The sequence below is a fragment of the Marmota flaviventris genome, chromosome 9 (genome assembly GCF_047511675.1).
Source record: "Marmota flaviventris isolate mMarFla1 chromosome 9, mMarFla1.hap1, whole genome shotgun sequence".
In the NCBI taxonomy this organism is placed as follows: domain Eukaryota; kingdom Metazoa; phylum Chordata; class Mammalia; order Rodentia; family Sciuridae; genus Marmota; species Marmota flaviventris.
The window spans coordinates 21,816,568-21,841,555 of NC_092506.1; the positions used below are offsets into that span (position 1 = coordinate 21,816,568).

At 58.9% G+C, this 24,988-nt stretch overlaps 1 protein-coding gene across 4 annotated transcripts in view; it reads right to left on the minus strand.

Moving 5' to 3' along the window:
* Nucleotides 1–24,988, minus strand: part of Tspan18 (tetraspanin 18) — a 147,922-nt gene that overhangs the window by 29,898 nt on the left and 93,036 nt on the right. For all 4 annotated transcript variants that reach the window (XM_071616285.1, XM_027936372.2, XM_071616283.1 and 1 more), the window contains exon 3: nt 20,626–20,741. The gene's annotated coding sequence lies outside the window, so the exon portion shown is untranslated. The remainder of the gene's footprint in view (nt 1–20,625; nt 20,742–24,988) is intronic.

The following is a 24,988-nucleotide window of genomic DNA, read 5'->3' on the forward strand; positions in this document are numbered from 1 at the left end:
CAGCTTCCTTTTGGCAAAATACCAAGGCAGGCTGCGCGTCTCCTGCATGTCCCCGGGACTTTGGAACGTTTGCCCAGACTTTGTGGAGCATTCTTAACGCAAAATGTCAGCTTCTGAGGCTTCGCCTCGGCTCCTAGGGTCAGCTGTTCTGATGAGCAATGCTGAGCTGGGACAATAGCCATCGTCACCGTTGTCCCCGATATGGATAGGGACTGAAATCCCCACTTGCTCATCTCACCTCTGGGGCTGGGCAGGGAGGAAGGACCCAAGAGAAGGGACATGGGCCTGAAGAGGACAGGAGATGTGCTGAACCTCACCTAGAACGGGACAGATGGTGAATGTTCCAGGCTTCGTAGTCATGCTGCAGTGTCACAGCCCCTCAGCTGGGGCTGGGGCTCAGAGCCCCGGGTGCCGGAAAGCAGCCGTGTGGCTCTGGGACAGGACAGCCTTGTCCCCAAACCACAGGATGTGCCTGCAGGCTGCAGCCTGTGGCCCCCTGGTAGTAAGGACCCTTCTTTCGGACGCCCCCTGGGGCTGGAGGGTGGGGGACCCCTTCCCCTCTTTGTGTGGACAGGAAGGGACAGAGCTGAGATCCAGGGGATCTTCTCCCCCTTGCTGGACGTGTGGCCTCGGCCTCAGCGCACTCTGGAATCTCACAGGTCACTGTGAGTGTGCGAGGAGGCCGCAGGCCAGAACAGGACACGCCCTGGAGGAGCGGAGCTGTGGTCCTCATTCATCAGGAAGCACTGGGGCTGCGGCCAGGTTCTCCCTCCCCTCTGGACACTTAGTCCCCCCGCCCGCCCCCCAACACACACGCACAGACTCTGGCCATTTCCTGGCTGGGGGAGGTGGCCTGCCGGCTCAGCTGGGCATGGAGGCCTGTACCTATAAACGCCTCAGCCCTGCCCTGGGACTGTGACCCCCAGAGGGAGGTGACCACCTTTAATTTAGAGGCTCTGCATGTGGGCGTCGCTGGGCAAAGCCACCGGCTCAGGTGGCCTCAGGACTGCGGGAGCCTCTTGCTGGGAGGAGGAGGGGGGAGGTGTTTCATTTCCCCTGCCCGTTAGTTAATTAAGGAAGAGGAAGACCCCAGGTTCCAGGGACAGGCGGGGCTTTCCAGGGACCACATGGACGTGGGTTCCCGTGGGGGCGGGGAGCCGGGCGGGAGAGGCCTGAGCACAGGCTGGCCTGGCCTGGCCGGGCCCCACCCCTGGGCCCTGTGTATGTGACCCTGGGCTACTTCGAGAGTGAGCCCCCACAAGGTGGCTCAGGGCCAACGGCAGCTCTGACTACTTATGCAGAGCTGGGCCGTGTCCACCCAAGGCCGGGGTCCACTGTGGTTAGCGCGACAGTTTGGAAGGTGACCCCGCGTCTTGCTGAGGTCCTTTCCCCACCGAGCACCTCCTCTGGGCGCATGGTTCTGAATAGCGGACGTTACTGGAGAAGAGAGTCTCAGGAACAGGCCTCCTCCTGGCCTCCTCGGGTCAACGTGCCAATGAGGTGAACTTGAACTTGAACCGAAGCTGAGGCCCGGTGGGAATCCTCCGGCCCCCTCCCTCCTGGGAGCCCTGGCGGGCGGTCCCGGGGGGTGAAGCCTGACCAGGGTGGAGACTTGGGGGCGGTGGAGCCCGCGGTGCCCGGGCCTGGCCGGTTCCCTCACCCCGTCAGGGTCACAGTCTCTGAGTGTGTGTGCGTTTCCTGACGTCATCACCGAAGCTCAGAGGACTCCCTCCTCCCCGGGGAGCTCCGTCCCCACATGAGGCCACCCCTGTCCTCTGCTTCTGCAGGGGACTGTCCTCTGGAGCAGCTTGGAGAGTCAGAGGGTGGCCGGGTCTGAGTAGCCGGGGCCTCGGGACCAGCTCACCAGGACAGCAGTTCCAGAAACCAACCAATACAGCAGCAGTTTGTGATTCTGCCATGACAGACGTGGCTCTCCTCAGCCCCCACAGGCGCTGCCGTCAGCACCCCATCTTCAGTCTTGAAAACTGAGGCTCAGGCTGCCCTGGCTGGGGTGCGGTTTGTCCCCCAGGGTTCCCCAAGGAGGCTTCTCCCCCAGGGAGGCTTGGTCCTCGGCAAGGAGGAGGGAGGTGCTGGGCCCTTTAAGAGGTAGGGCCTGTGCCAGCTTTGGGACCGAAGGTGGTCCCTGGAGAGCCAGTTGTGAGGACATCTGGGTCTGGCCTGTGAGTCCTCTCAGGCTTCCTGTTTGAGCTGTGACTCCTTGCTCCTGCCATCGCCCTCTGCCATGGTGTGACACAGCCAAGGGGGCCCTCACCAGGACTGAGCCCACACAGCTGCCTGCCAGGAACCTCCAGAACTGTGAGCTGAATGGGCTCTTTTTCTTCAGAGCAGCCTGCCTCAGGTGTTTCGCTACAGTCACGCACAGCTGACTGACACACCCGCCAAGGTCGCACGGCCAGGCAGGAGCAGAGCTGAGATTTGAACCCCGGCAGAGTCCAGGCCTGTAACTAGGGTCCGACGACGCCCCTGTCTCTGGGCCAACAGGAGCCCAGGGCCTGCTGCAGAAAGACCCTCAGCTAGTGTCCCCGCCTGCTGGACGGGCCTTTCTGTGCAGCCCTCTGGATCCCTAGATGATGGTGGGGGCTGCTGTCCACACCCCACTCAGAGGGGAGTGGCGTCGCCTGGTGGCTGGGACTCCATGGAACCAGTCACTTCCCCATCTAGAGAATGTCTGCACTCAGGGGGACACAGGGGTCCCTGAGTCCAGCAGATGGCAGCTCCGAGGCCCTGGCCCACAGCCTGCTCTGAAGATCCCTGGTGTTTGACGTGTGGCCCAGAGGTGACTCCCAGGCCAGGCCACCAAGTGGTTGCCATAGCAGGGGACCTTCTGTGTGACAGTCTCCTGCCACCTTCCCAGCATTGCAGATAGGGGACTGAGGTCCCTGGGAGCAACACCCCCTCCCCAGGGTGGCAGCTTGGGACAAGGTCATGGGGACTGCTCACAGGAAGGAAGTGGCTTACCCAGAGCCCGAGCCAGCAGACAGGACCTGGGCGTGGGCCGAGGCCTCCTGGGCCAGGGGACCTGCCCATCGCCGGCACCTTGGGGTTGACCGGGAGGAAGGCCTGCAGGGCTGTGGGGGACCCCTGGGAGGCACTGTCCGGGGCCCGTGGGTGGCAGTTCTGGTCGGAGACCGTCACGGAGGGTCAGGCTGGTGAGGGCCAGTTTTCCAGAAAGCCCGGCAGCCCCTCCCTCTAGGGGCCAGCCTTTCCAGCCTCTCCTCGGGACAGCGAGGTCAGGTTCCCTGGGCCAGAACCGTCCTCAGCCATCGGGAAGGGAGGACAGAGAGCTGGGGAGGAGCCAGCCCCTGCCTGGTGCCAAGAGCCCAGGACCCCGCCTAGGGGCTGCTTCTTGTCCCTCTCCATGTCATTACTGATCTCCTACCAAGTCCTACAATAGCTTCGAAGACCCACCATGATCTGACCCCCTTTCTGCCCGGCATTGTACCAATGTGGGGCCCCTCGAAATTAGCCCTGGGAGGTATCATTACCTTGTGCACCAGAGAAGTTCAGTGTGTTACCCAATGTCACACAGCATGGAAGTGGCTGGGCCATTGTCTGGTGACACAGAACCTCACACGCTCTCCTTCCTTGGTGCCTATAATGGCTATGGAGGGAAACACCTTCCCTCCAGATTCCTGGAAATCTGAGAAGAGACCAGGAGAGCAAAACTGCCTGCAGATCTATTTTTTCTGACACATTCCCACAAAAAAAAAAAAAAAAATCTGTGTTTTACCTCAAAATACCTCCACAGTTTTCTAATGAAAATAAGGAGCCATCTTCCCAGATCTCTAAGAGCACAGGCATTCCCATGGGATGCACAGGGCTAATCCTGAGCTCTGGATCCTCTGGTTTGGGGAGAAGGACCCCAGGCCGTGTGGGTACCCACCCTCAGTTTAAAAAGCGCCATCCTGTGCAGAGTCCCCAGCGCAGACTCACAGCCAGCTTTATGTCATGAATGTCCCTTCCAACAGCACGTTACCTCCTTCCTTCCTGCAGGGGCCAAAGGAAGCCCCTCCCCCACACCAGGACAGCGGGGACCCAGAGAGCAGGGAGCCTCCCTAGCCCTACAGAGGCCCATCTTGTGGCCCCTCAGAGTGTGGAGGGAGTCCGGTGGGCACACCCGGGGACATGAGCCTCAGTCGGCTTCTCCACCCTCCCCTGGGCCTGGCCACCCGTGTCACTTGGGGACCAGGCGCGGGGCGGGGCGGGAGGGCCTCTGATGGCATTGTGGCCGGGTGGGGGCTGTCTGGGGGGTGGCTGAAAGGCTGCTTGGTTTGCGATGGGGCGTCTTAATCCAGGATGGACGGACTTGAAGTCTGTGTGTGAGTACCCAGGGGACAGGGGATGTGTGGGACATGCTCAACCTGCATGTCCCACCACAGGGTACAGGACGGAGGAGCAGGGAGATGAGCAAAGAGGACCCAGCTGCGTGACACCCAAAGGTCACCCAAAAGCAGGCCTTTTCTGTTTGCAGCGTTGGGGACAGAGCCCGGGCCTGGCCTAGGCCACCGGGCGCTCTTCCACTGAGCTCCGCCCCAGCAAGTGTCTGATCTTGAAGAGCAAACAAAGCCGTCCACCCTCCCGCTGCGCGCTCTATTAGCACTAATTAGGCGGCCTGGGAATCCCCAACCTCATAATTGCGGTGAGCAGACTCCTTCCCCGGGGCGGGGGATGGTGTCGCTGAGACCCCTGCTCTCTCCCCACCCACGGCCCCAGACCCTGGGGTTCCCCAGAGCCCCCCGATGCCCAGGAAGACAGTCTGAGGGTGCAGGGTGAGTCTTCTGGGGGATTTGGGGCGTCAGGCTGGGAGACTGGGGTCAGGAGCAGAGCAATAACGGAGATCCGGAGCCTGGGACCTGGGCCTCTTCCCCTGAATGACTGGGGACAGTCCCCTCCATGACAACATGGCTCAGACGACCTTCCCGGGCCACCGGGTCCCCTTCCTGGCCAATGGCCATTAACGGAACCACAGTTTACAGGCAGCGCCCCAGGACTGGCACCAGCACAGCTGTGACTTCAGTGTCACCAGGCAGGCCCCTCCCAGATGCCACACTGGCAGCCGGACAGCTTAGGGAACCACAATCAAGCCATTACGAGGCCCCAAGCAGCTTGGTGGCGGGATGGCCCCTTCTGCCTGGGAGTGGCCAGGAGGGGTCCTTCCCAAAGGCCTCAGTCATGCTCACAAAGACCCTCCCCCAGGGCCTCCCGCCGCAGGGGCTGAGCAGCCCCCCTGTCTGGCAGCCCCTCTACAGACTCTGGAGGCCTGGGAGGAGGCGCCAAGGCTCCCCTGTGCCTGCCCAGTGGCCCTGCCCCTGCCCTGTGACCCTGCCAGCCCCTCCCCAGGATCCCTGCCATCTGTCCAGGGCCCGGCCCAGCCCTGCAGCCAGAGACAGGCCTGTGTTCTTCCCTGTCGGCCTGGAGTGGGGGCTGCGCGTCAGTGGTCCTAAGATCCATCTTCCTACTCTTATTAAAAGGGGCTAAAGCCAGCCGTGGCGGCACACGCCTGTGATCCCAGTGACTCGGGAGGCTGGGGCAGGAGGATCACAAGTTTGAAGGCAGCCTCAGCAACTTAGCGAGGCCCTGAGCAACTTAGTGAGACCCTGGATCAAAAATGCCAATAAAAAGGGCTGGGGTGTGGCTCAGAGGTCAAGTGTCCCCGGGTCCAATCCCTGGCACCAAAAAAAAAAAAAAAAAAAAAAAAACAACCAAAAAATCCACAAAAGCATCACCAACCAAAAGCGCTGAAGCCGTACCCCAGGTTAGCTCACGGGCGGGGGTGGGGGTGGCTCGTATTCCTTGGGTGACTTCTATCCTTTTAAACAAGAATGTGTATTATCATGTCATTATAACGAGGGTCACCTAAGCCCCCATTCTTAGGCTGCATGTGTTTCGGGTACCACAACTGAACCACAGGCCCTGACCCTCACCCTGGGCCTGGAATGCCTGTCCCCTATGTCCCCATGGAGGACTTCTCGCGCCTCAAGGCCCAGCTTGATGTCTCCGCCTGTGGTGGCTGCAGGCAGGGGTCCCTTTTGTCCAGTTGCAATGCATCATCTCAGAGATAAGAAGACCAGGTCCAGAGAGGGGCTGCCATCTCCCCAGGCCACACAGCGAGGCCATGACTGGCAAAGCCACACTGGAACCCAGTGCCTCCTGGGACAGTGATGAGGCCAGAGGTTGGTGCTGCATCATGGATGCTCCAACCCTGTTCCCTGGAGCCAGCGCCTGCCTCTTTATTGTCGCAGGAATGACCCAGGGGGGCTGGTTGCTGTCCCCTGGGGCGGGGGCAGGCAGCAGGGGGTCCTTCCTCCCTCTGGAGCGCAGGCCTGGGCCGAGTGTCCAGGCGGGGCCTCCCTCACTGGTGGGACGGAGGCCTGGCTCTGTCTCTCGGCCTGTCCCTGACCGGCTGTGGCCCTGGCACAGTGTCCCCCGTGCCTGAGCGCCCTGTCTCCAGAAGGCTTCCTCGGCAGGGTCCTCGTCACAGAGAGTTGCACAGAGCTCGGGAGGTTCCCGGAACCACAGCTCGGAGGTGACCAGGCTCAGTCCCACTTGATGGGACATCAGCTCAAGAGCTGGAAATCCTGGGGGGCTCAAGCCCAGGCCCACGTGGGGTGGTGAGCCCCCCCAGGCAGCTCTCTGGGTTGTGAGATGACGGTGCCGCCAGGCGCTGTGGATGAGGGTGCCCAGGGTCCCTGCAGCCCCAGCCCACGGTGAGAGCCAGGCTCTGTGGACCGGGTGGCCGTGCAGCCATCTGGGCGGGGGCAGGTGGGAGTTGAGGTTCCTGGCCACCTGGAGGGAGGTGGCAGGTCCCTTTCCCCCTCCTGGCCAGAGGGCGCCATCAGGGCTGACTGAGTGGGCAGAACCGAGTCTTGTTCTGACCAGAGGCCCTGACCCTCCCCCTGAGCAGCTCTGGAAACAAGGCCTCTAAGGGAGGCCCAGCTCCAGGGGGTCCCCGGCTCCCCCTCAAATGCATCTAGGAGCAGCCAGCCCGGGCTCCTGTCCTCCTCACATCCGCCCCCGGTAGCTGCTAAGAAGGCCGGTCCCACCAGACAGAGGCCCAAGGACAGCGATGTCCCCACCCCAGCCCACCGGGGGCAGGCACGCAGTCAGTTCTCTGGCTGGCCCCGTTCCTCAGTGTCCTCTTTCTGCCGTGGGGGCTTCTAGAAGGAGACCTGGGGACAAGGTGGTCAGGTGATCAGTGCCCCCGGGTCGCGGGCTGTGAGCACGGAGCCCCCTGCGCAGCGGTGGCCCAGGTGGCACTCACTCTGCCTTCCCAGGCTGAGGGGAGGCGTCTCTTAGGGGCAAACATGCGGAGGGGCTTCCTCTTGGAATCCGCCCTCCCCCCAGCTGGGACCCCCGCCCCCAGCCCGCGTGGAGGGGAACCAGGGAACCTCCCTGTGCCTGCGCTGGGCGAGGTCCGCTCCCCTTTTACAGATGGGGAAACCGAGGCTTGGTGCTGCGGCTTCTCTCAGGCATGCGGCTGGGGGTGGGGCACAGGTGCTCCGCTTGGTCCAGGGCTCCCCACCTTCCTGGCCCACCCTGGGCACCGAACTGCAGGGGGCAGTGTCACCTCCAGGCTGGGACAGGCAAGTCACCCAGCTGGCCCGGCACAGTGGCCGGGTGGATCCGGCTGGGCCAGCCCGGGAAGGCCCAGCCCAGAGGAGCCCCATGGCCCTGGGCAGGTGTGCCAGCTGGGCTCGGCCCGTACTCCACTCCAGGGGCTGCCAGGAGGCGGGTGCCTCCGTATCCAGGCAACAGGCACAGCTGTCTCTTCCCTGCGAGTCAGGACAGCGGTCCGCATGGACGTCCCCAAGGCGGCTAATTTTCAGCTTTCCAGAAAAGAAATCAAGCACGGAGTCCACCCTCCCGGCTCCCCAGGCCTGCGGGGCCCTGCTGCCCACCAGCCCTCCTCCTGCTGCAGCCTGAGGTCCGCCGGGGCACAGTCTCCTCCAGCGGCTCTCCTTCCCCAGACAAGGGGTCGTGTCTCTGAGAGTCTGAACGCTCCTCCTTTTGCCACCATAAGAATAAGGTAGGGACCATGGAGCCCCCTGAGGCCACCACAGTACCCCACGTAGCCAGGGTCCCTGGGCCAGCCTCCAAGACCACTCAGGGCCCTGGGGTGCCACAGGAAATTCAGGGCTTCTATAAACCCCCTGAGCCAATAGTGAACGCCCAGGTGGCCACAGGGCGCTGGGCGTGTGGAGTCCTGTCCTGCCGCAGGACCGTGACAGCTGGAAGGACGGTGGCCGGCTAGGACACGCCAGCAACCCAGGCTGTGCGCCCTCTGCCCCAGCCCCTCCTTCAAGCTGTTCTCCTGTCCTCTTCCGACCCCAGCTGAAAAGTCTGTTTCCAGGGGCCCCTCCCTGGTGGCACCTCATGGGTGCCACAGCCACAGGCATCATGAATTCCACGACAGCTCCCCGGCTGCCCCATGAGCACACTCTGCCATAAATGCTCCCACTGCCTGGTCATGGGTTTGTCCCCAAGACAAACTTCTGGAGGAGTGTGCCCAGCCCGGAAGGTGGCACTTGGTAAATAAATAACTACATGCTATTAACTCCCTAGGAACCTGATGGCTGTGTGACCTTAGGCAAGTTACTGCACCTCTCTGGGTCTCAGTTTCCTCGTCTTGGGATGCTAAGGGCAGCTACCACTTAAGGCTGGTATGAGTTATAGAAAGCATTAAGACAGGGCTTGGCATCTGGAGAGCACAATATAAATATCTGCTATTATTAAATAATGTATGTATTTATGAGGCTTTCATAGAGTCTAGACTCACAGCAAAGATGGAAAAGGATCCTCCGACGGGTTGCATTCAGTACTAAACGCTCCTATAACAACAGACATTAATATAGCACTGACCACGTGCTGGGCCCTGCTCTCAGCGTCTTGAACACATTGATTCTACCCTTGTGGCGACCCTGTGAGGTGGTTCGTGTTGCAGACTGAATGGACTCACTTCCCAAATTCATGTGTTGAAGCCCTAACCCTCAGTGTGACTGCCTGGGCCTTTCAGGAGGTCACGGTCATGGGGAGGAGCCCTTCACCTGACAGAGTCAGTGTCATGATAAGAATTCTCTCTCTCTGTTCTCCCTCTCTCTCTCTGTCCTCGCTCTCTCTCTCTCTGTCCTCCTTCTCTCTATGCAGCACAGAGAAAAGCTTGTGTGAGGAGCGGTGAGTGGCTCTTAGCCACACCCCTGATCCTGCCTCCAAGTCCAAGGTCCTGGGGGGGGCATCCGAGGCAGGTGTCCCCCTGCCCTGGGGCTAGGCACCCCGTACAGTCCGTCCCCACCAGGAGGAATGGCTCAGACATCCAGGCTCCTACAGGGCGGGCCTCCGGCTCAGCATCTTGAAGGTGGGGGTGGGCAGAGGGGCTGGCTGCATCCTGTGGTCCCCCGGGTCACAGAGTCAGAGCAGCTCCACAAGGGAAGGGGTTCTCGGGCAAGGTGCTGGCCTCCCTGCCCTGGAGGCAGCCTGGCACTGCTGAGCTCCACGCACGCATGGGGGTCAGGGCTGGAGTGAATGCTGTCTCCCCAAGTCCACGTGGTCCAGACACTGGCCTCCAACGTGACGGTATCGGGAGGTGGGAGGTGATGCGGCTGGGAGGGTGGGGCCCTCAGGACAGGATTAGCGCCCTCCTGAGAAGAGGCCCAGGGCCTGCTTCCTCTCCTTCTGCACCACAGAGGATACAACAGGAGACCTCCGCATGAACCAGTCCATGCTGGCAGCCTGATATTGGACCGTCCGCCTCCAGAATTGTGGGAGATGCATGTTCATTGTTCATGGCCCCAGCCCGAGCTGATGGAGGCCGCGGTGGGGCAGATACCTCGGCATCTACTCCAGCCTCGAGGAGGAGCCATGAAGCACTTAAGAGAGGGCAGCCCACAGAAGCCTGGGAACCCTCCCCATTGTCCTTCTCATCTCTAAGTCCAGCTCAGACGGGGTCTCCTCCAGGACGTCTCCCTGTTCCCCCTCCAGGTTCGTGGTCTGAAAATGGTGGGACTTACAGGAGGAATTCATCCCAATACCAAGACAAGCGGTTCCCCAGAGCAGGGGAAATGAAGTACAGGTGTTAAAGGGTGGACGTGAAATCCCGAGACCCAGGCTGTAAATCCTGGCTCCCTCTGTGTGGCTAGGGGTGAGCGTCTTAACCTCCCTGAGATTCCACCCCAGAGGATGGAACCAAAGATCACCTGACACCCATAGGCTTGGCCCTCAGCATGCCACCACCCGAGCTCCTTGGGTCTGTGATAGACAGGGAGCCGCCTGGCGCAGGACGCATTTGAGCAGGCGTGGGAGGCTCCAGGCGTGGGAGGGGGACAGAGGATTCCTTCCTGCACCTACAGCACGCGCTTAGGACTGGGCCTGGGCAGGCTGTGGGGAGACGGGCAGCCGTGGAGGGGACAGTCTCCGCCCCTCCAGCAGCCCGCCATCAACAGGAGCCCACACACGGTGCACAGTTCCGGGCGTATAGTGTCCCCCCAAAGGCAGCTACAGAGATAGAGAGCATGCTGGTGGCTGCCGGGCTGGGGCCAGGGCCGGGAGGCAAATAGGCACCAGATTTCTTTCGAGGGTAATGGGACTATTCTAGAAGCAGACTGTAGAGATGGTTGTGCAACTTTCTAAATTGACTACAAACTACGGGATCGTATCCGGAACAAGTGGCTTCTGCGGTGTGTGAATCCTTCCTCTCCAAAGCTGTTTCTAAAAACCCCAGAAACGGTAGCAACAGAACTGGACTCTGGAAGGGTCAGTGCAAGGTGGGGGTAGTGTCCACGCCCCATAGGAAGTCACTAAGATCAAGGTCACCAGGCCTGGGTCCACGAGGTCAAAGTTCACTGCTGCTGTTTTTGTTGTTGTTGTTGTGTTTTTAATACTGGGGGTTGAACACAGAGGCGCTCTACCACTGGGTGACATCCCCAGCCCTTTTTCATGTTTTCTTTTGTGACAGAGTCTTGCTCAGTTGCTGAGGCTGGCCTTGAACTTGAGATCCTCCTGGATGACAGGTGTGTGCCAAAGCTCTGGAAAGTAAGTCACTGGCCTCAGGACGCCCAGCGAGTGGGAGGGGAGGGCTTGAACCCAGGGCCCGTGCCAAACAAGGGAGTAGCCAAGCAACTGCTCTCCCGGTTGGTCGCGAGCTCCCATCACTAAAGCTCCGCATCAGAGGCTAAAGGACCCCCTCCCGGGAGTCAAGGCAGATGACCTCGAAACCCCTCCTGGTCCAGGTCGTCTGTGAGGCCACAAGTCCCTGCGGATCGTCTCCAGTATTCAATCAAGTGGGAGAGAAAGGCCTGAGCCATCCGGGGGCGGGGACCTGGTGGCCGGGCCTGGCTGGCACCTCTTCAGCTGGAACCGCAGCTCCTCCGAGTGCTTGCCACAAATCAGCCCTGATTTCTGGTCGGGGACAACGTGACATCTGGATACACACAGGCCGGGGCAGCTCCAGGAGAGGGCACCCCAGCCACACCTGAGCAGCAGCGGGGCCAGGATGCAGGCGCGCCGTTCCCAGGTGCTGCCCTCCAGGCCCTCGGGTCCTGCCTGGCCCTAGCCAGGGCCCGCTCATCTCTGCCCCTCCCTACTGGGCAGGGCAGGGTCCCCTGGGGTCCAGGCTCTGAGGCAGTTTCCTGGGCCCTGCTGCTGGCAGGACTCAACAAGGCTGGGCTCTTTGGAGGCCCCTGCAAAACGGCAGCCCTGGTTCTGGAAGAGCCCTCCCCTCCCCCACTCCCCGATGTGCCTGCGTGTCCCCAGGAGCCGGGGCGGAAGGCTGGGGTCCCCCAGGAAGGGGCCGGGCTGGGCTGGGCTGGGGCTTCCTTTGCTGCCTCCTCTCCATAGGACCCCCAAGCCAGGCCCAGGTGGGCAGGCCGGGCCTCTTGACCACACCCGCACCTACACCCCCGCACCTACACCCCAACTTCACCTCCGGCCCCTCCGACCTCGACCTGGTCTCTGGAGTGGGGTGCACTTCTGGGGGCCTCCATACCAGGCCCAGGACTCTAAACGCAGCTGGTATCTTAGTCTCCTACACCCCAAAGAAAGGAAGGGGACCCTGGGGGCGGAAGTCATGTGCTGGAGACCACTGAAGGCTTCCCACAAAGAGGGACAGCAGAGGACACCAGGGCGCCATCCTTCATCAGCTCCCTTGAGGGGTCATCTAGCAACAGGGCGGGGCTCCTGGTGACCCAGGGTATCTGCGGGCAGCCTGCCTTCTCCCCGCCCCCACTCGGAGCTCAGCCTGCTCCCCAGAAGATGCCCGTCCCCTGCTGGGCCTTACAGTGACTGCAACTGGTTCTGTCCCTCAATGAGCCCTCTGTGGTTCACCTGCAGCCACCGTCCCTGCCCCACCATCGTCCCGGGCAGGGCCAGGAGAGGGCTGCCCCTCCTCTGCAGACACCCTTTCATGGGGAATTCACAGCACAAAGGCCTATTTATCACCCCCTCCTCCCCCTCGCCCACTTCTCAGTCCACCGGGCACCACGGCACCACTCGGGGCTCCTGGAATTCCTCTGCTCTATCATGCCCCCGGGACTTTGCACGACGGATCCCCCTGCCAGGAATCCCCCCCTCCCCGGCGCACACACAGCCGCCTTTGTCTACCTCTAAGTCACTCAGGAGCACAGCCCCCCGCACCTCCCCCTTCCCAGCCCCCTTCCCAGCGTGGGCTCCCTCCCCCCCACGGGGCTGCGCAGTGTGTGAGACACAGTGTCGCCTGCCTTTGTCCTGGTGGTTCTCAGATTCCAGCAGCCACCAGCATCTCCTGGGGGGCTTGTCAAAACCCACCCTCCAAGTTCCTGCCCTGCAGGTGGGGGGGGGGGCTCCTGGGAATCAGCATTTCAACACGTTCCCAGGAGCCTCAGCCGCTGCTCTGAGAACCATGTTTGGTGGTCTGTGTCCCCTTTCCTGAGATGGTGGCGAGCCTTTGGTCCCATCCCTGGGGGTTGCTGGTTCCCGTGGCTGGATAGAGGAGCTGGGCCTAGGACGATGGCCCGTCCACCCTCCGGGCTCTGGAAACTTCAGAGAGTGTCTCTGGAGATTAGTAAGAGAATGGGATTTGAGGGGACCCACATCAGAAGCTCAGGCACCCTGTTCCCAGAACAGCCCTCCCAAGGTCACGGGGAGACTTTGAGATATAGGAGGAGAGCAGCTGGGGTCCGGGGCCCAAACTCATGGCCTGTGTGACCAGAGGCCAGGCTGTGCCCTGGTTGGCACAGAAACAGCTGCTGACCCTCTGCCTTGACCTACCCCAGGTGGCAGAGGAGCCTGTCTGGGGTCCTGTGGGGTCTGAAGTCCAAGAGCCCTTCCCAAAGGTTTGGATCACACAAGGCCACCAAGGCTTCTGTGAGATCTGTGGGGACAGGAGGCCCCCTCTCCAATGTCACCTACCAGGATCCAGGAGGCTGGGGCTGCACGGAACCCTGGGACACTGTGACAGAGAGGGGCTGGCATGTGGCCAGTGTCTGACGAGCGAGCTTGGCACTCCCCGCATGGCCTGAGTACAGCTCAGCTTGGGCCACCCCCTCCATGGTCCTCTGGTATCTCAGAGAGCACTGGAGACCCTCAGGACACAGAGCTAAAGTTGCCAGAAGCCAGGCTGTCCCTGGTCCCATGGGACCACTTGGGTACCAGCCTTAAGACTTCTGGTCTGGTCAGCAATATGCTGCAACAGCCACCAGGCTCCTGTCCCTTCTTGACTGAGCACCTGTCTCCTACCCTTAAGGAGGAAGAAAAATAAATTTAAAAAAAGTCTCCCAGTTGGAGTTTGTCTTGGGGCGACAAAGACCTCTTGGGGGGTGGTGTCGAGGGAGAGATGGAGTTGGCAGGTGGTGGGGGCATTTGTTTTGTAATCTAAATCCTTCCAGATCATTTGAATTTTTAAAGAACATGTATTAGTCTGGTAATAACTTTCCAAAATAATTTTTGTCTTAAAACGGCAAAGCAATCAGCCAAACTCCATTTGCAAGAGAGAAGTTTATGCAACAGATAGCTTACGGGGGGCCATTAAATAGACCATCTCCATTCTTTCCTGAGCGGCAGCCTGGGCCCGGAGCGCTGCGACATGGCTTAGCACCCATTATTTAATTTAAAGCTCATCAAGTTCCATGAGCTGGATGCTATTAGTGCTGCCATCTCCTAGATGAAAGAATAAACTGCAGGAGACTAGATAACACGCCCAAGGTCATCCTGCCTTGAGCGGGGGCTTGAACTCCGTCTGCCTGGCAGCCGCCTGTCCATCAGCACACACCAGGCTGCCTCCGGCAATGACCCAGAAATCGACAAGCTCCAAAGCCGCTGTCCTGAGTCCATTCTGCTACCTGAAAACTACTGATACCCCCCGGAGCCTAAATCAAATTGTCACAGGAACACAAACCAAGAGATTGGTGTCTGCAGCCAAATTGGCTGAGGGTTGGAAAGCATGGAGTAGCACAGCCCGTTCATCTGTCCGTCCATTCAGCAACCCCTGATTGACAGCCCCACCCGCGGTGCCCCGCTCCATGCTGAGGATCAGAAAAGGTGAGATGCCCACAGCCCCCCGGAAAGGCAAGGCCAACACAGGCTGGACGGGAGGGACCCTGGCACCTGCCAATTTGCTGAGTTCGTTGTAACTCAGGATGGAAGCGTGCATTTCGAGGAGTGCACGTGAAACACCACGGCGTCGCCGGAGACTGCAGCAGGCCCCCCTCCTCTCCAGAGCACTCAGCGTTCAGAATGCCTGAGGGAACCGCTGGCCATGCACCCCTGGGTCCCCCAACTGACGCGGGTTCTCCAGCATTTTATCAAGGCCGTCGGCCCCAGATGGCAAGAAGGGGCTAAGGAAAGCTCTAGAAGCTGCAGGGTGCAGGGGTGGGATTTACGGCCCAGGGTCCAGCTGCAGACCTGATAGCAGGGCACATGGTGTCCTACTCAATAGGACCCCGTTTGGGCGGTTCCACGTCTATTTGGAGACGAAGGGGCTGGGGATCACCAAGTGTTTTGGGACAAGGACCAATAGGCTCTACACACCAGTGACCATCTGGGATGCCTCCTACAGAGTCACAGAACTGCCATCGAATTCAACAGCACCAGCAGCATTCGCTACCCCTGAGTGCTGGCGCTCTGACAGGTGCCCGTTAATCCCTCTTCTTATTTAATTCTCCCGTTTAATCTTTACCTCAATTCTGTGAGATGTTGACTATTGCTATCCCCAATTTACAGGTGAGAAAACTGAGGCTCAGGGCTAGGACCGAACCAGGTCTGACTGGGAGTACGATGGTTAAAGCTGGCAGGGACCTCGCCCTTCATGTGACAAGTGACAAACTATAGTATGCCGAAGTCACTCTAGCATGGCTGGGACAAGGAACCCTGTGCCCAGGGGTCTGCTGCGACGCCTGCTGCTCACCATGTTGTAAGTAAAATGGAAAAGTTGAAAAGCCGTAGGATTCTGTAAGTCCCTCGGGCATCTCCCATCTCTTCTAACGGGCTCGCCCCCACCTCCTTTCCTGGGAGGAAGAGGAAGAGGAAGAGGAGGCGCTGCTCAGCTCCAAGCTCTAGTCGAAGGCTGCCTTGAAGACAGCCCTGTGGTCAACCGGAGGCTGCAGGAAGGACAGTGGCTGCCAGGGCATCCACTCCCACCTGGCACAGTCTTTGCCTCCTGGGACTTCGCACAACATCCTCGCCCATACTGTCCCCCCACCAGTGTCCAAAGCCCAGTCCCCACGTGCTGTGTCCCCTGATTTATCACTACCTACCCCAGCCCCTGGAGTTCCCAAGCCTCCTTCACATCTCTGTCCCCAGCCCCTGGTTCCTCATTTGGGTGGCGGCGCCCCTTGGCAACAGGCTGGGGGCTCTCAGCCCTGGTGCCCAAGTTGCTTCTGGAGTGCAACAGAAAGAACGAGAAAGGACAGGAAGTGGAAACTGCCACTTCTCTGTGTGTGTTGCACACCCAGACCAGGTACCCAGGGCCACTGCCTCCAGTATCTTAGGACTCTAAGTCCCAGAGGGTGAGGACCAAGTCATTCTATTACTTCTGCAGCGTCAGAGGCAGCTGGGGGCTTTTGAAATTGTGGAAAATAGTTGACTTATAAACATTGCCCATGGGGGGCTCGTGCTGAGGGAGCTCCTGGGCGGGGGAGGAGATGGAGACACGCAGGTCCTGCTCTCCGGGGATCTCCTGGAGGCAGGAACCTTTGCAATTCGCTCATTGACAATTTCCAGCATGTGAACGGGGCCAGGCATGCAGTGGGCGTCCCCTGGCAGGAACCATCCCTCCAGGACCCGGAGGCTGAGCGCACCATATAAGGCAGGGCGGCCCTGACCGCATCTGAGTGGTGACTCAGACCTGCGGAGTCCACAGTGGAGACAGCGCAGGAGCCCTGGGGCAGGGCCAAAAGGGATGTGGTCAACCCAAACCAAGCAAGGGGCAGGTTTTAAAAAGCACGTGGCCACATTGCCTGGGAGCAGCGTTCTAAGCTGTGCTTTGTTTTTATTTATTTTTTTCATCGTTTTCTGCTAAGCAATCATTTTTTTTTCCCTAATGAAATAAGCCGCACCCTAAATGCATAACAGACCTGTGGCAGCGGGCACCAGCCAGGCCAGCTCCAGTGGGGACAGCGCCCTTCTCCCCTGGACTGCTGGGCTGGTCGCCTGGGAAAGGCCCCTATCTGAGAGGCCATTTAAGCCAAGTAAACCCCAAAGAGTCTGCAGAAATCGTCCCCCCACCACACACACCCCGCAGTGAAGGGGCGGCAGGGAGAGAGGGAGGGAAAGGTGCTATGGGGTGGCGCTGGGGAGCGCAGGACCCTCGGGGAGAAGGGCTTTCTGGGATAAGCCTTTGGGAAGTGAGGCACAACCTGGGGACAGGCGATGCCGGGTGTGTTCTTAAGCCAGGCTTCTTTCCTCCCCCCTTTGTTCTGCAGGGCTGGGGATCAGGAGAGCAGGCCAGGCAAGCGCGCTGCCCAGCTCCGCCCCAGCCAGGTCAGGCTTTTAGATGCCAGATTCACCCAAAATCAGGCACCTGTCCCAGGAAGGCCAACCCGGGTCGCATGAACCACGGGAAGAGGGACAAGTCGGAGCCCCCGTTGCTTCCCGCGCGCTCGGCGTCTGCCCCGCACTGCACTCCTTTGTCCTGGTGAGAACAGCGCCTGGATTTCCCTCCGAGAAACCTCCGCGCTCGGCATTCCAGAGATTCCCCACGACACTCCCCATCGGCACCAGCCACGCCCCACTAGCCTCGTCCGCCAATCAGCACATTAGCCTCCAGGTTTCAATGATTGGTCAGAGACGATCATGTGACCACACCAGCCAATAAGCTTCGACTCTGGGGCTGTGGTTGAACTCCCGGGGAAAAGCTGCTCCCCTTCTGCCTGGGGTTGGACCTGGGAGCCGCGGGCCTCGGTCGTGCCGCCACGCGGGGATGTCCGCTGGGGACTGAGGCCCACGGGAGAGAAGCAGGGGCACAGATGTGGTGTGACACATCCAATGGGCAAAGGCCCTGAATTCAGCACTGACTCAACACCAGTAAACAGACCCTAAATGGCCAATTTATTCGACACCAAGAAAAGACCAACCTGTCACCTGTCTTACTGACCCCGTTGGGCGTTGCTTCCTAGTGACACAGCACCTGCCGTCTTGCACAGCCTGTGCCTCCCCTCCCCATCTTAGGACCCATCTTTGACTCTTCGTTTTTTGAAATATGTTATTTATTTCTGGATGGTATAATAGTTCTACATATCGGTGTACAACCCGGAACGATCAGATCCGGCAGTTGGCATCTTCATCAGTTCATCACCCCAGAAGTTATCATTTCTTTATGTCAGGAACATTCAAAATTATGTCAACCAGCTATTTTGAAATATGCAGAGAATTTTTGTCACCCATAGTTACAAATTTTTGACAAAAGGGCTCGGACAATAATTCACCTATGCTGTACAATGTACTTTGACATTTTGCAGGCAAATTTTGATGTTGTGAAATTCTCACTTTTTCATCAGGTATATTTTCTTTTTCCTTTAAAAAAAAAGTTTTCTCTATTTTGAGACAGGGTCTCCCTAAGTTGCCCAGGATTTGTGGTCCTCCTGCCTCAGTCTCCTGAGACGTCCCTGGTCCTTGCTTACCTGAACCTGAGGGACTCTTGGACCCTGGGACAGTACTGGGCCAGCTGAGCTGCGCTTGCCTCCATCCATTGTCCCAGCTGCTGGGCCCCTCTTGGGAGGCTGTTTGGGTGACTAGTGAGACCCCTGCACCCTGACTGAGAGCCACTCATTCTGTCCCTTTCCTTATTGTCCCAAACATGGACCTTCGGAGGAGACAGACTCGACACCATGAATGTTCATTGGGTCCTGGAATCCAGCCACTCATGAACTTGGGGCAGGAGGGGCCACCCCAGGTCTCTGGTTCAGTCTCAGAAGAACCAGCCACGGGGAGAGGCTGCAGGGGGTGGTGGGACAGCCATGGGCTCTGATGTCAAGCAGGCCATGAGAAGTGGACCTCTGACCTTCCGCATCAACTTTAAAACAGGGATCCCTCCATTGTCCACCTAGAAGCAGGCTGAAAGCCACAAACTGACCGCAGCGATGGCTGGTGACGGTGTGCAGCCACAGGAAGCCTCATTCATGGCTGAGAGGGAGAGAGGGAGGGAAAGGTGCTATGGGGTGGCACTCAGAAGCACAGGACCCTAGGGAGAAGGGCTTTCTGGGGTAAGCCTTTGGGAAAGCGAGCACAGCCTGGGGACAGGTGATGCATTTGTCACATCCAATGGCCAGAATGTGGTCACTTGGTGCCCCTGCTGCATGGGAAGCTGGGAATGAGAGGCTTTGTGCTGGTGACCTCCTGGCCACGCACAGTCCGTGGAGAAGGGAGATGTATTCTGTGAAAGCCAGGCTTTCACATAGGAATGCAAAATGGGACAGCCACTCTGAAGACAGTGCCACAGGTTCTTATGAAGGTAAGAGTAGTCCTGTCGTGCCGTCCAGCAGCAGTGGCTCAAATAAGCTGAAAACTTCAGTCCGCACACACAAAAAGCTACAAACAAATGTTTACAGCAGCTCTGGTCAGAACTGCCAAACACTGGAAGCAGCTAATAGGTCCTTCAATCAGCAAGCCCGTGAACGACTGTGGCGCCTGCGTTGGAATGCTGTCCACAATAAAAAGAAACAAGTCATCGGAGGGCACAGAGGTGCATGTCTGTAATTCCAGAGACTCAGGAGGCTGAGACAGGAGGGTTGCAAGTTTGAGGCCAGCCTCAATAACTTAGTGAGGCCCTAAACAACTGGGCAAGAGCCTGTCTGAAAATAAAAATAAAAAGGGCTGGGGGTGAGACTCAGGGGTGAGAGCCCCTGGGTTCAAACACTTGTTCCAAATAAAAAAAAAAATTTAAAACAAACTGCCATACCCAGAAAGACACAGGGAACCTTAAATACATATTTCTAGGCGAAAGAAGCCTGTCTCAAGGCTGTGCACTGTTGACTCCAGCCATCTAGACAAGGCAAAATGACAGTGACGGTACAAACTGGTGCCGGGGAGGAACATGGAAGATTGAAAAAAGAACCAGGGAACGTCCCACCTGCTAGGCAGAGGAGCCGGGATTCATCTCCCTTCTCCACGGACTGTGCGTGGCCAGGAGGTCACCAGCACAAAGCCTCTCATTCCCAGCTTCCCATGCAGCAGGGGCACCAAGTGACCACATTCTGGCCATTGGATGTGACAAATGCATCAGCTTAGAAGAAGGCAGCACCCCCTCCTCTGCTGACGTCCCCTCTCTGATGACCAGGTTGGGGACACCACGGTGGGTCACGTGGACAATAATGGTGGAGCTGTAGACGGAAGGAACCCGGGCCCCAGTGGCTTCCGTGAAAGAATCGCTTTACTTGGGATTTTACTTAGAAAAAATTTCCCCTCCCTGTTGCTTAAGAAACTGATATTTGGGTTTTTGTTACGGCTGAACAATCTCTGATGGCCAGGCACCTCCAGGATGCTCTCACGGCTCTGCACAGCACAGGTAAACACCTCAGTCAGTCAGTCAACCCTTAGCGGGCCAGCTTCCTGTGCTGGGGTTCAACCACGAACAAGGCAGAGGCGGAGTCCACATCCTAGCTGGGGGCAGGCCATCCATGTGACCATGCTGCACGGTGGACTGCCACGTGCGCAGGAATGCAACGTGGGCTCTTGGGTTCTTCGCCTGCTGAGCCCTTTTTATCTATTTTCTATTTTTTAATATTTATTTTTTAGTTGTAGTTGAACACAATATCTTTTATTTACTTTACTTATGTTTATGTGGTGCTGAGGTTCGGACCCAGGGCCTCGTGCGTGTGAGGCGAGCTCTGTACGGCGGAGCCCCAACCCCAGCCCTTTATCCATTATCCTAAACACAAAGCCAGGAGCTGAGGCGGTTCCTTCCTAATTTGACTAATGGGTCAGAAGAGACACAGAGAGGTTGAGGAACAGGTCCCGGGCCACACTGGTGGTTCCCAAATTTGAGCGTAGGTCTGTTAGAGCTCAGAGCCTTAACATTGGGCCCTCCTGCCAACAGGGACTGAAATGGGGCTGTGTCGGAGAATGGAGGTCCCCGCTGGTGGTCACACTTAGCCGCAATAAAAGTAGCATAAAACCCCTTGTTGACAAGCCGGAGTCCCTTACCTGGTAGATGGCGCTGGGAAGCCTTCTAAGGGTCGTGCCTGTGTTTCTAGAATCTTCTTTAAGAGCAGCTCTGCTGGCGGGCTCAGAGCGCGGGTTCCAGCAGGCTCCAGGTGCGCCTGTGGGGAGAAGAGTAGCAGCCATGACTGCCTGGTGGGGTGCTTCACGGGGTTCAGCTCTGCCCAGGGCCCTGCTTCCTGTTTGGAGGCTCCCGGGCCCTGGAGGAGGCGGAGGGAGGAGGCAGAGGCCTCCGCAGCGGGACAGGGGTCCCACCGCGTGGGTCCCGGCTGAAGCAGCCTGGAAACAACCCTAAGACACAGAGACAGACATGAGCCCGTGTGTGCAGGTCCCAAGTGAAAACACAAGTGTCGCAGCCACTGCATGGAGCAGAGTGCCCTGCAGAGGTGGAGGCTCAGCAAATGCTTCATGATTTGCTTCAACGTAAGACAGGACTCGCCACGTCTGCACAAGCGGAAGGAAAGGTGGAGACCCTGAGCCCATGGGAGAGAAGTTCCTTCCTCTTGTCAACCTGCATTCTTGGAATGCTCCGGCCAACCCAACCAGTGCTTCTTTGTACCAATGAAACCGATGCCCAGAGAGGGGCAGTGATTAGCCCAAAGTCACACAGTAAATTGTCTAGCAAGGCCTGAACTCCTGTTCTCTCTTCATGCATGGCAGGTGCTCTCTCCAGGGCAGTGCCCTCCTTTGCCATTTCAAGACTCGTAACCCCTAGAGCAGTCCCAGGCTCAGCAGAGCCTGCTGCGTGCCAACAGGTGGCTCTCTCTACCGTGTAGGGCCACAGCAGGGAACGGCTTCCTGGCTGTGTTCAAGTGCAGACCAGGTGCGGGAGGCAGTGTGCACAGTGGTCAGCAGCGTGGGCTGCAGAGGCAGGTGGCCCTCGGTCACACGCTGGGGTCACCCCTTTCCAGAAGTGGGGCCTTGGGCGCCTCGGGTCTCAGGGCGCTGGTGTCTTCATTTTAAGCAGCTAACAATAGCCGCTGTCCCCAAAGACTGCTGGGAGTTAAAATGACCTCATTAAGTCTGGGAAACCCGCAGGTGAGCACTTGGCATACAGAGGTCGCTCAATAAATGTCAGGGAGGTGCTGAGATGAGGGCGGTGTGCGCGGGAGGAGAGGAGGGGCGCGGCGGGAGGGGCAGTATGTCCCTGGCACACTGGGTCTCAGACACAGGGCACCTGCGAGACCTCCCAGCCCGGCGCTGCCCTCCTTTGACCAGCCAGCGAAACGCAGGGCCATCAGCCTCTGCAAGCTAGTGAGCTACGGTCACAGGTGGCAGCAGGTACGTGAGGACCAGGGCAGGGCCCACTCCCCAGGAGGGGTGTTCTGGCATTTTCCAAAGAAAGGAAGGGACAGATGCAGGAAAGAGGCAGCTATGAGATGGCTTCAGCACCAGGAAGGGCCACTCTGGCCAGGTCACCCTGTCACCTGTCCCTGCCACAGCGCCTGGCCCCATCCTGTGTCCCTGAGTCTCTCTGGGCTTCCCCAGCATCTCCCCCTCTCAGACCTGAGGAAGAGGCTCTCCTGGGGACCCCCAGCCCAGGCCCCTTACACTGGCTGAGAAACAGGTGGTCCCCAGATGAACAGAATGGGGGGTCTTTGCCTTGGGGGGCTGTAGCTGTGGGCCCCACTCCTGCGGGCAGGAGTCCTATGGTCCGATCCAGCCCACCTGCCACCGCCCTCAGGCGCCCTGGCCTGCCCTGGGCCTCGGAGTCCCTGTCTGTCAACTCGGTGTTGGGAGCCCACCGCGAACCCCTGCAGCCTCAGGATCGTCCGAGGCTCACAAGGCACAGGGAAGGGCTCTCCTGCCAGACCCCCGTGACACCAGCAGACCCCAGGAGGGGCTGTGTCACATGCTGGCTTCCTGGGGGAGGTGGTGTGAGCATGGAGGGCGTGGGGTGCTGTGGCAGAGACCAGGAGGGAGGACAGGGAGGGTGTTCAGGACCCCACCGGGTGCCTGGGAGGAGGCTGGGGACGGGGCGCCTGTGGCCGGTGCTTCACACATTTCCCAATCTATCCCGACAGCGCCGCATTCTTGCTGACGGATGGGAAAGTGGGGCTCAGCAAGATCAGCTCAGCGGACGCACAGCTATGAGAGAGACAGGGTTTGAGCCCACGTTGGATTTCAGAACAGAAGCTGGTTTTGGTCACTGTGGAATGTGACCATGGAGATTGTTTAAAATGGAAGGTGAATCCGGGCGCGGTGGCCCACGCCTGTGATCCCAGCAGCTCAGGAGGCTGAGGCAGGAGGATCTCGAGTTCAAAGCCAGCCTCAGCAAAAAAGCAAGGCACTAAGCCCCTCAGTGAGCCCCTGTCTCCAAATAAAAAATGAAAAGGCTGGGAGGTGGCTCAGGGGTCAGCTCTCCTGGTGACACCCTCCCCCAATGTGAATCAGAGGAACTGAGGTCTGTGTCACAAATGTAGCCCGCAGGGGCAGGTGCCACCGCGTCTGTGCTGGGGGCTCTCGGGGTGCGAACACGCGCAGCCTGCATGTCCTACCCCATGCTCTCCGCCGTCCCTCAGCTGCCTGTCCACCTGGGGACAGATCCTGAGGATAACGGCTGAGATGCCCAGGGCTGCTGCCAGCCAGGCAGCAGTGAGGGCCCAGCCACGGGCTGGCCAGCCTGCGTCCCCACCCCGGGGTGGCCGTCCACCTCTCCATGCCTCGGGAAGCCTCCGAGCTGCTGAGAAACCCCAGGGGGAGTGCCAGGGTGCGCCAGCCCACCCAGAGGTCGTTCCCAGGGGCCAGGGTGATCCCAGGGAGCCGTGAGGGAGCCTCCTGCCCCTCCCCGGCCTCAGTGTCCCCAGTTCATCGCTTGGAGCAGTGCTCGGCCCTGGGGCGTCTGGCTTTCCAGGTCACTGTCTGCGATGCCGTCAGAGCTGCAGCTAATTTGCCAGGAGCCAGAAGGCCATCAAGCAGCGGAGAGCTGAGGCCCAGGGTCGTTGAATCTGCACAGGAGTGGGCAGGACAGGGGTTTGACGTTGGAGCCACCGACCAGGAAGGGACGGGAACCTCTAGGAAGAGGGGGGGGGGGTGTGGGGAGGGAGGGGCAGAGCTGCTGAACGAGAACGTGGGCACAGTCCCCAAGTTCACATTGGGCTGGTCCAAAAGTCACGGAGTCCGTGAATATGCCTCCTTAGGAAGCATTGATTGAGCACCTGAGGGAAGGGGTGGGCAGGGCCTGGAGGGGGCATGAAGAAGGGGGTGTGCCCCCAGATCTGCCATGGCCACCGACTGAGTGGCCTGGGCCAGGCCTCCCACTTCCCTGAGCCTCAGTTTCCTGCCCAAAAAAGTGGAAAGAATACAGCCGCCTCCCAGGGATGGGGTCCGACCCCATCAGACACAGGAAGCCCCTTGAACTCAATGAGCTTGTTTTTTTTGGTAATTGGCTGTGGCTTCTATTAACTAAGATGCCCTTTCCCTCTTGCACAAGAGGACAGTGACGCTCAAGGTCAAATCCCTGGCGAGGATGGGCCAGGCCGGGTCTCAAATCACAGGAGAAGCAGTTATGAGCACATAAACCAGGATGACTCAGAGAAGAGCCTTGATTTTAAAATATTGTTAAAGGAAAAGACTGTTTTATGATTTTTGCACGGTGCGCTTATTAAACCCCAGCTATAAATGTGAACTAATAAGTAAAATGAGTTAAGTTAATGGAAAAAAAAAAAACCCCAACCTTCAGGATGGATCCATGGTACCTAATAGCAGCCCATAAACATAAACATAAAATTTAAAATAAAGAATGAATCGTCGTGCCCAGCAGCTCAGGGAAGCCTCCATTTCTCCGCCTGGAAAATAAAATTTATTGATTTTACGGGGTTCTCATGGCTCACGAGTGGGTCTTGGGGAAGTCATAAAGGAAGGAATTATTTCCGACTGTTTACTCACAGAGGATCCTATGTGTTGAACTTAAACCGTCTCCCGTCCCTAATTAGAATCCGAGCATAGCAGAGCGGAGGCCCGCGGAGGAGGCTCAGAGTGACTTGCCTATGACCACACAGCCCAGGAGGAGCCAGGCTAAAACCAGGACTCTGCATCAAGGACAGGGTCCTGCTCTGGTCACCGAGACCCCAGGGCCGGGTCATTGAATCCAGTGGATGTGCTGGGGGGCACCCCGGTGGCTTCTGCTCCCAGCTGCTGGGGAAAAGTAACCTCCCCAGGAAGGGAGCTTCCGAGCCAGACACAGCCCAGGGCGAGGGGGGAGACCGCCGCAGGTTTCGGGTTGTAGGACGGCAGGTAGGAAGCAGAGGGCGCCTGGGCCAGCAGACAGGGGACACCCTGGGGCCCAGGTCTCCTCTGACAGGGGTGCATACCTGCCCAGGCCCGGGTCAGGTGAGGCTGTACTGTA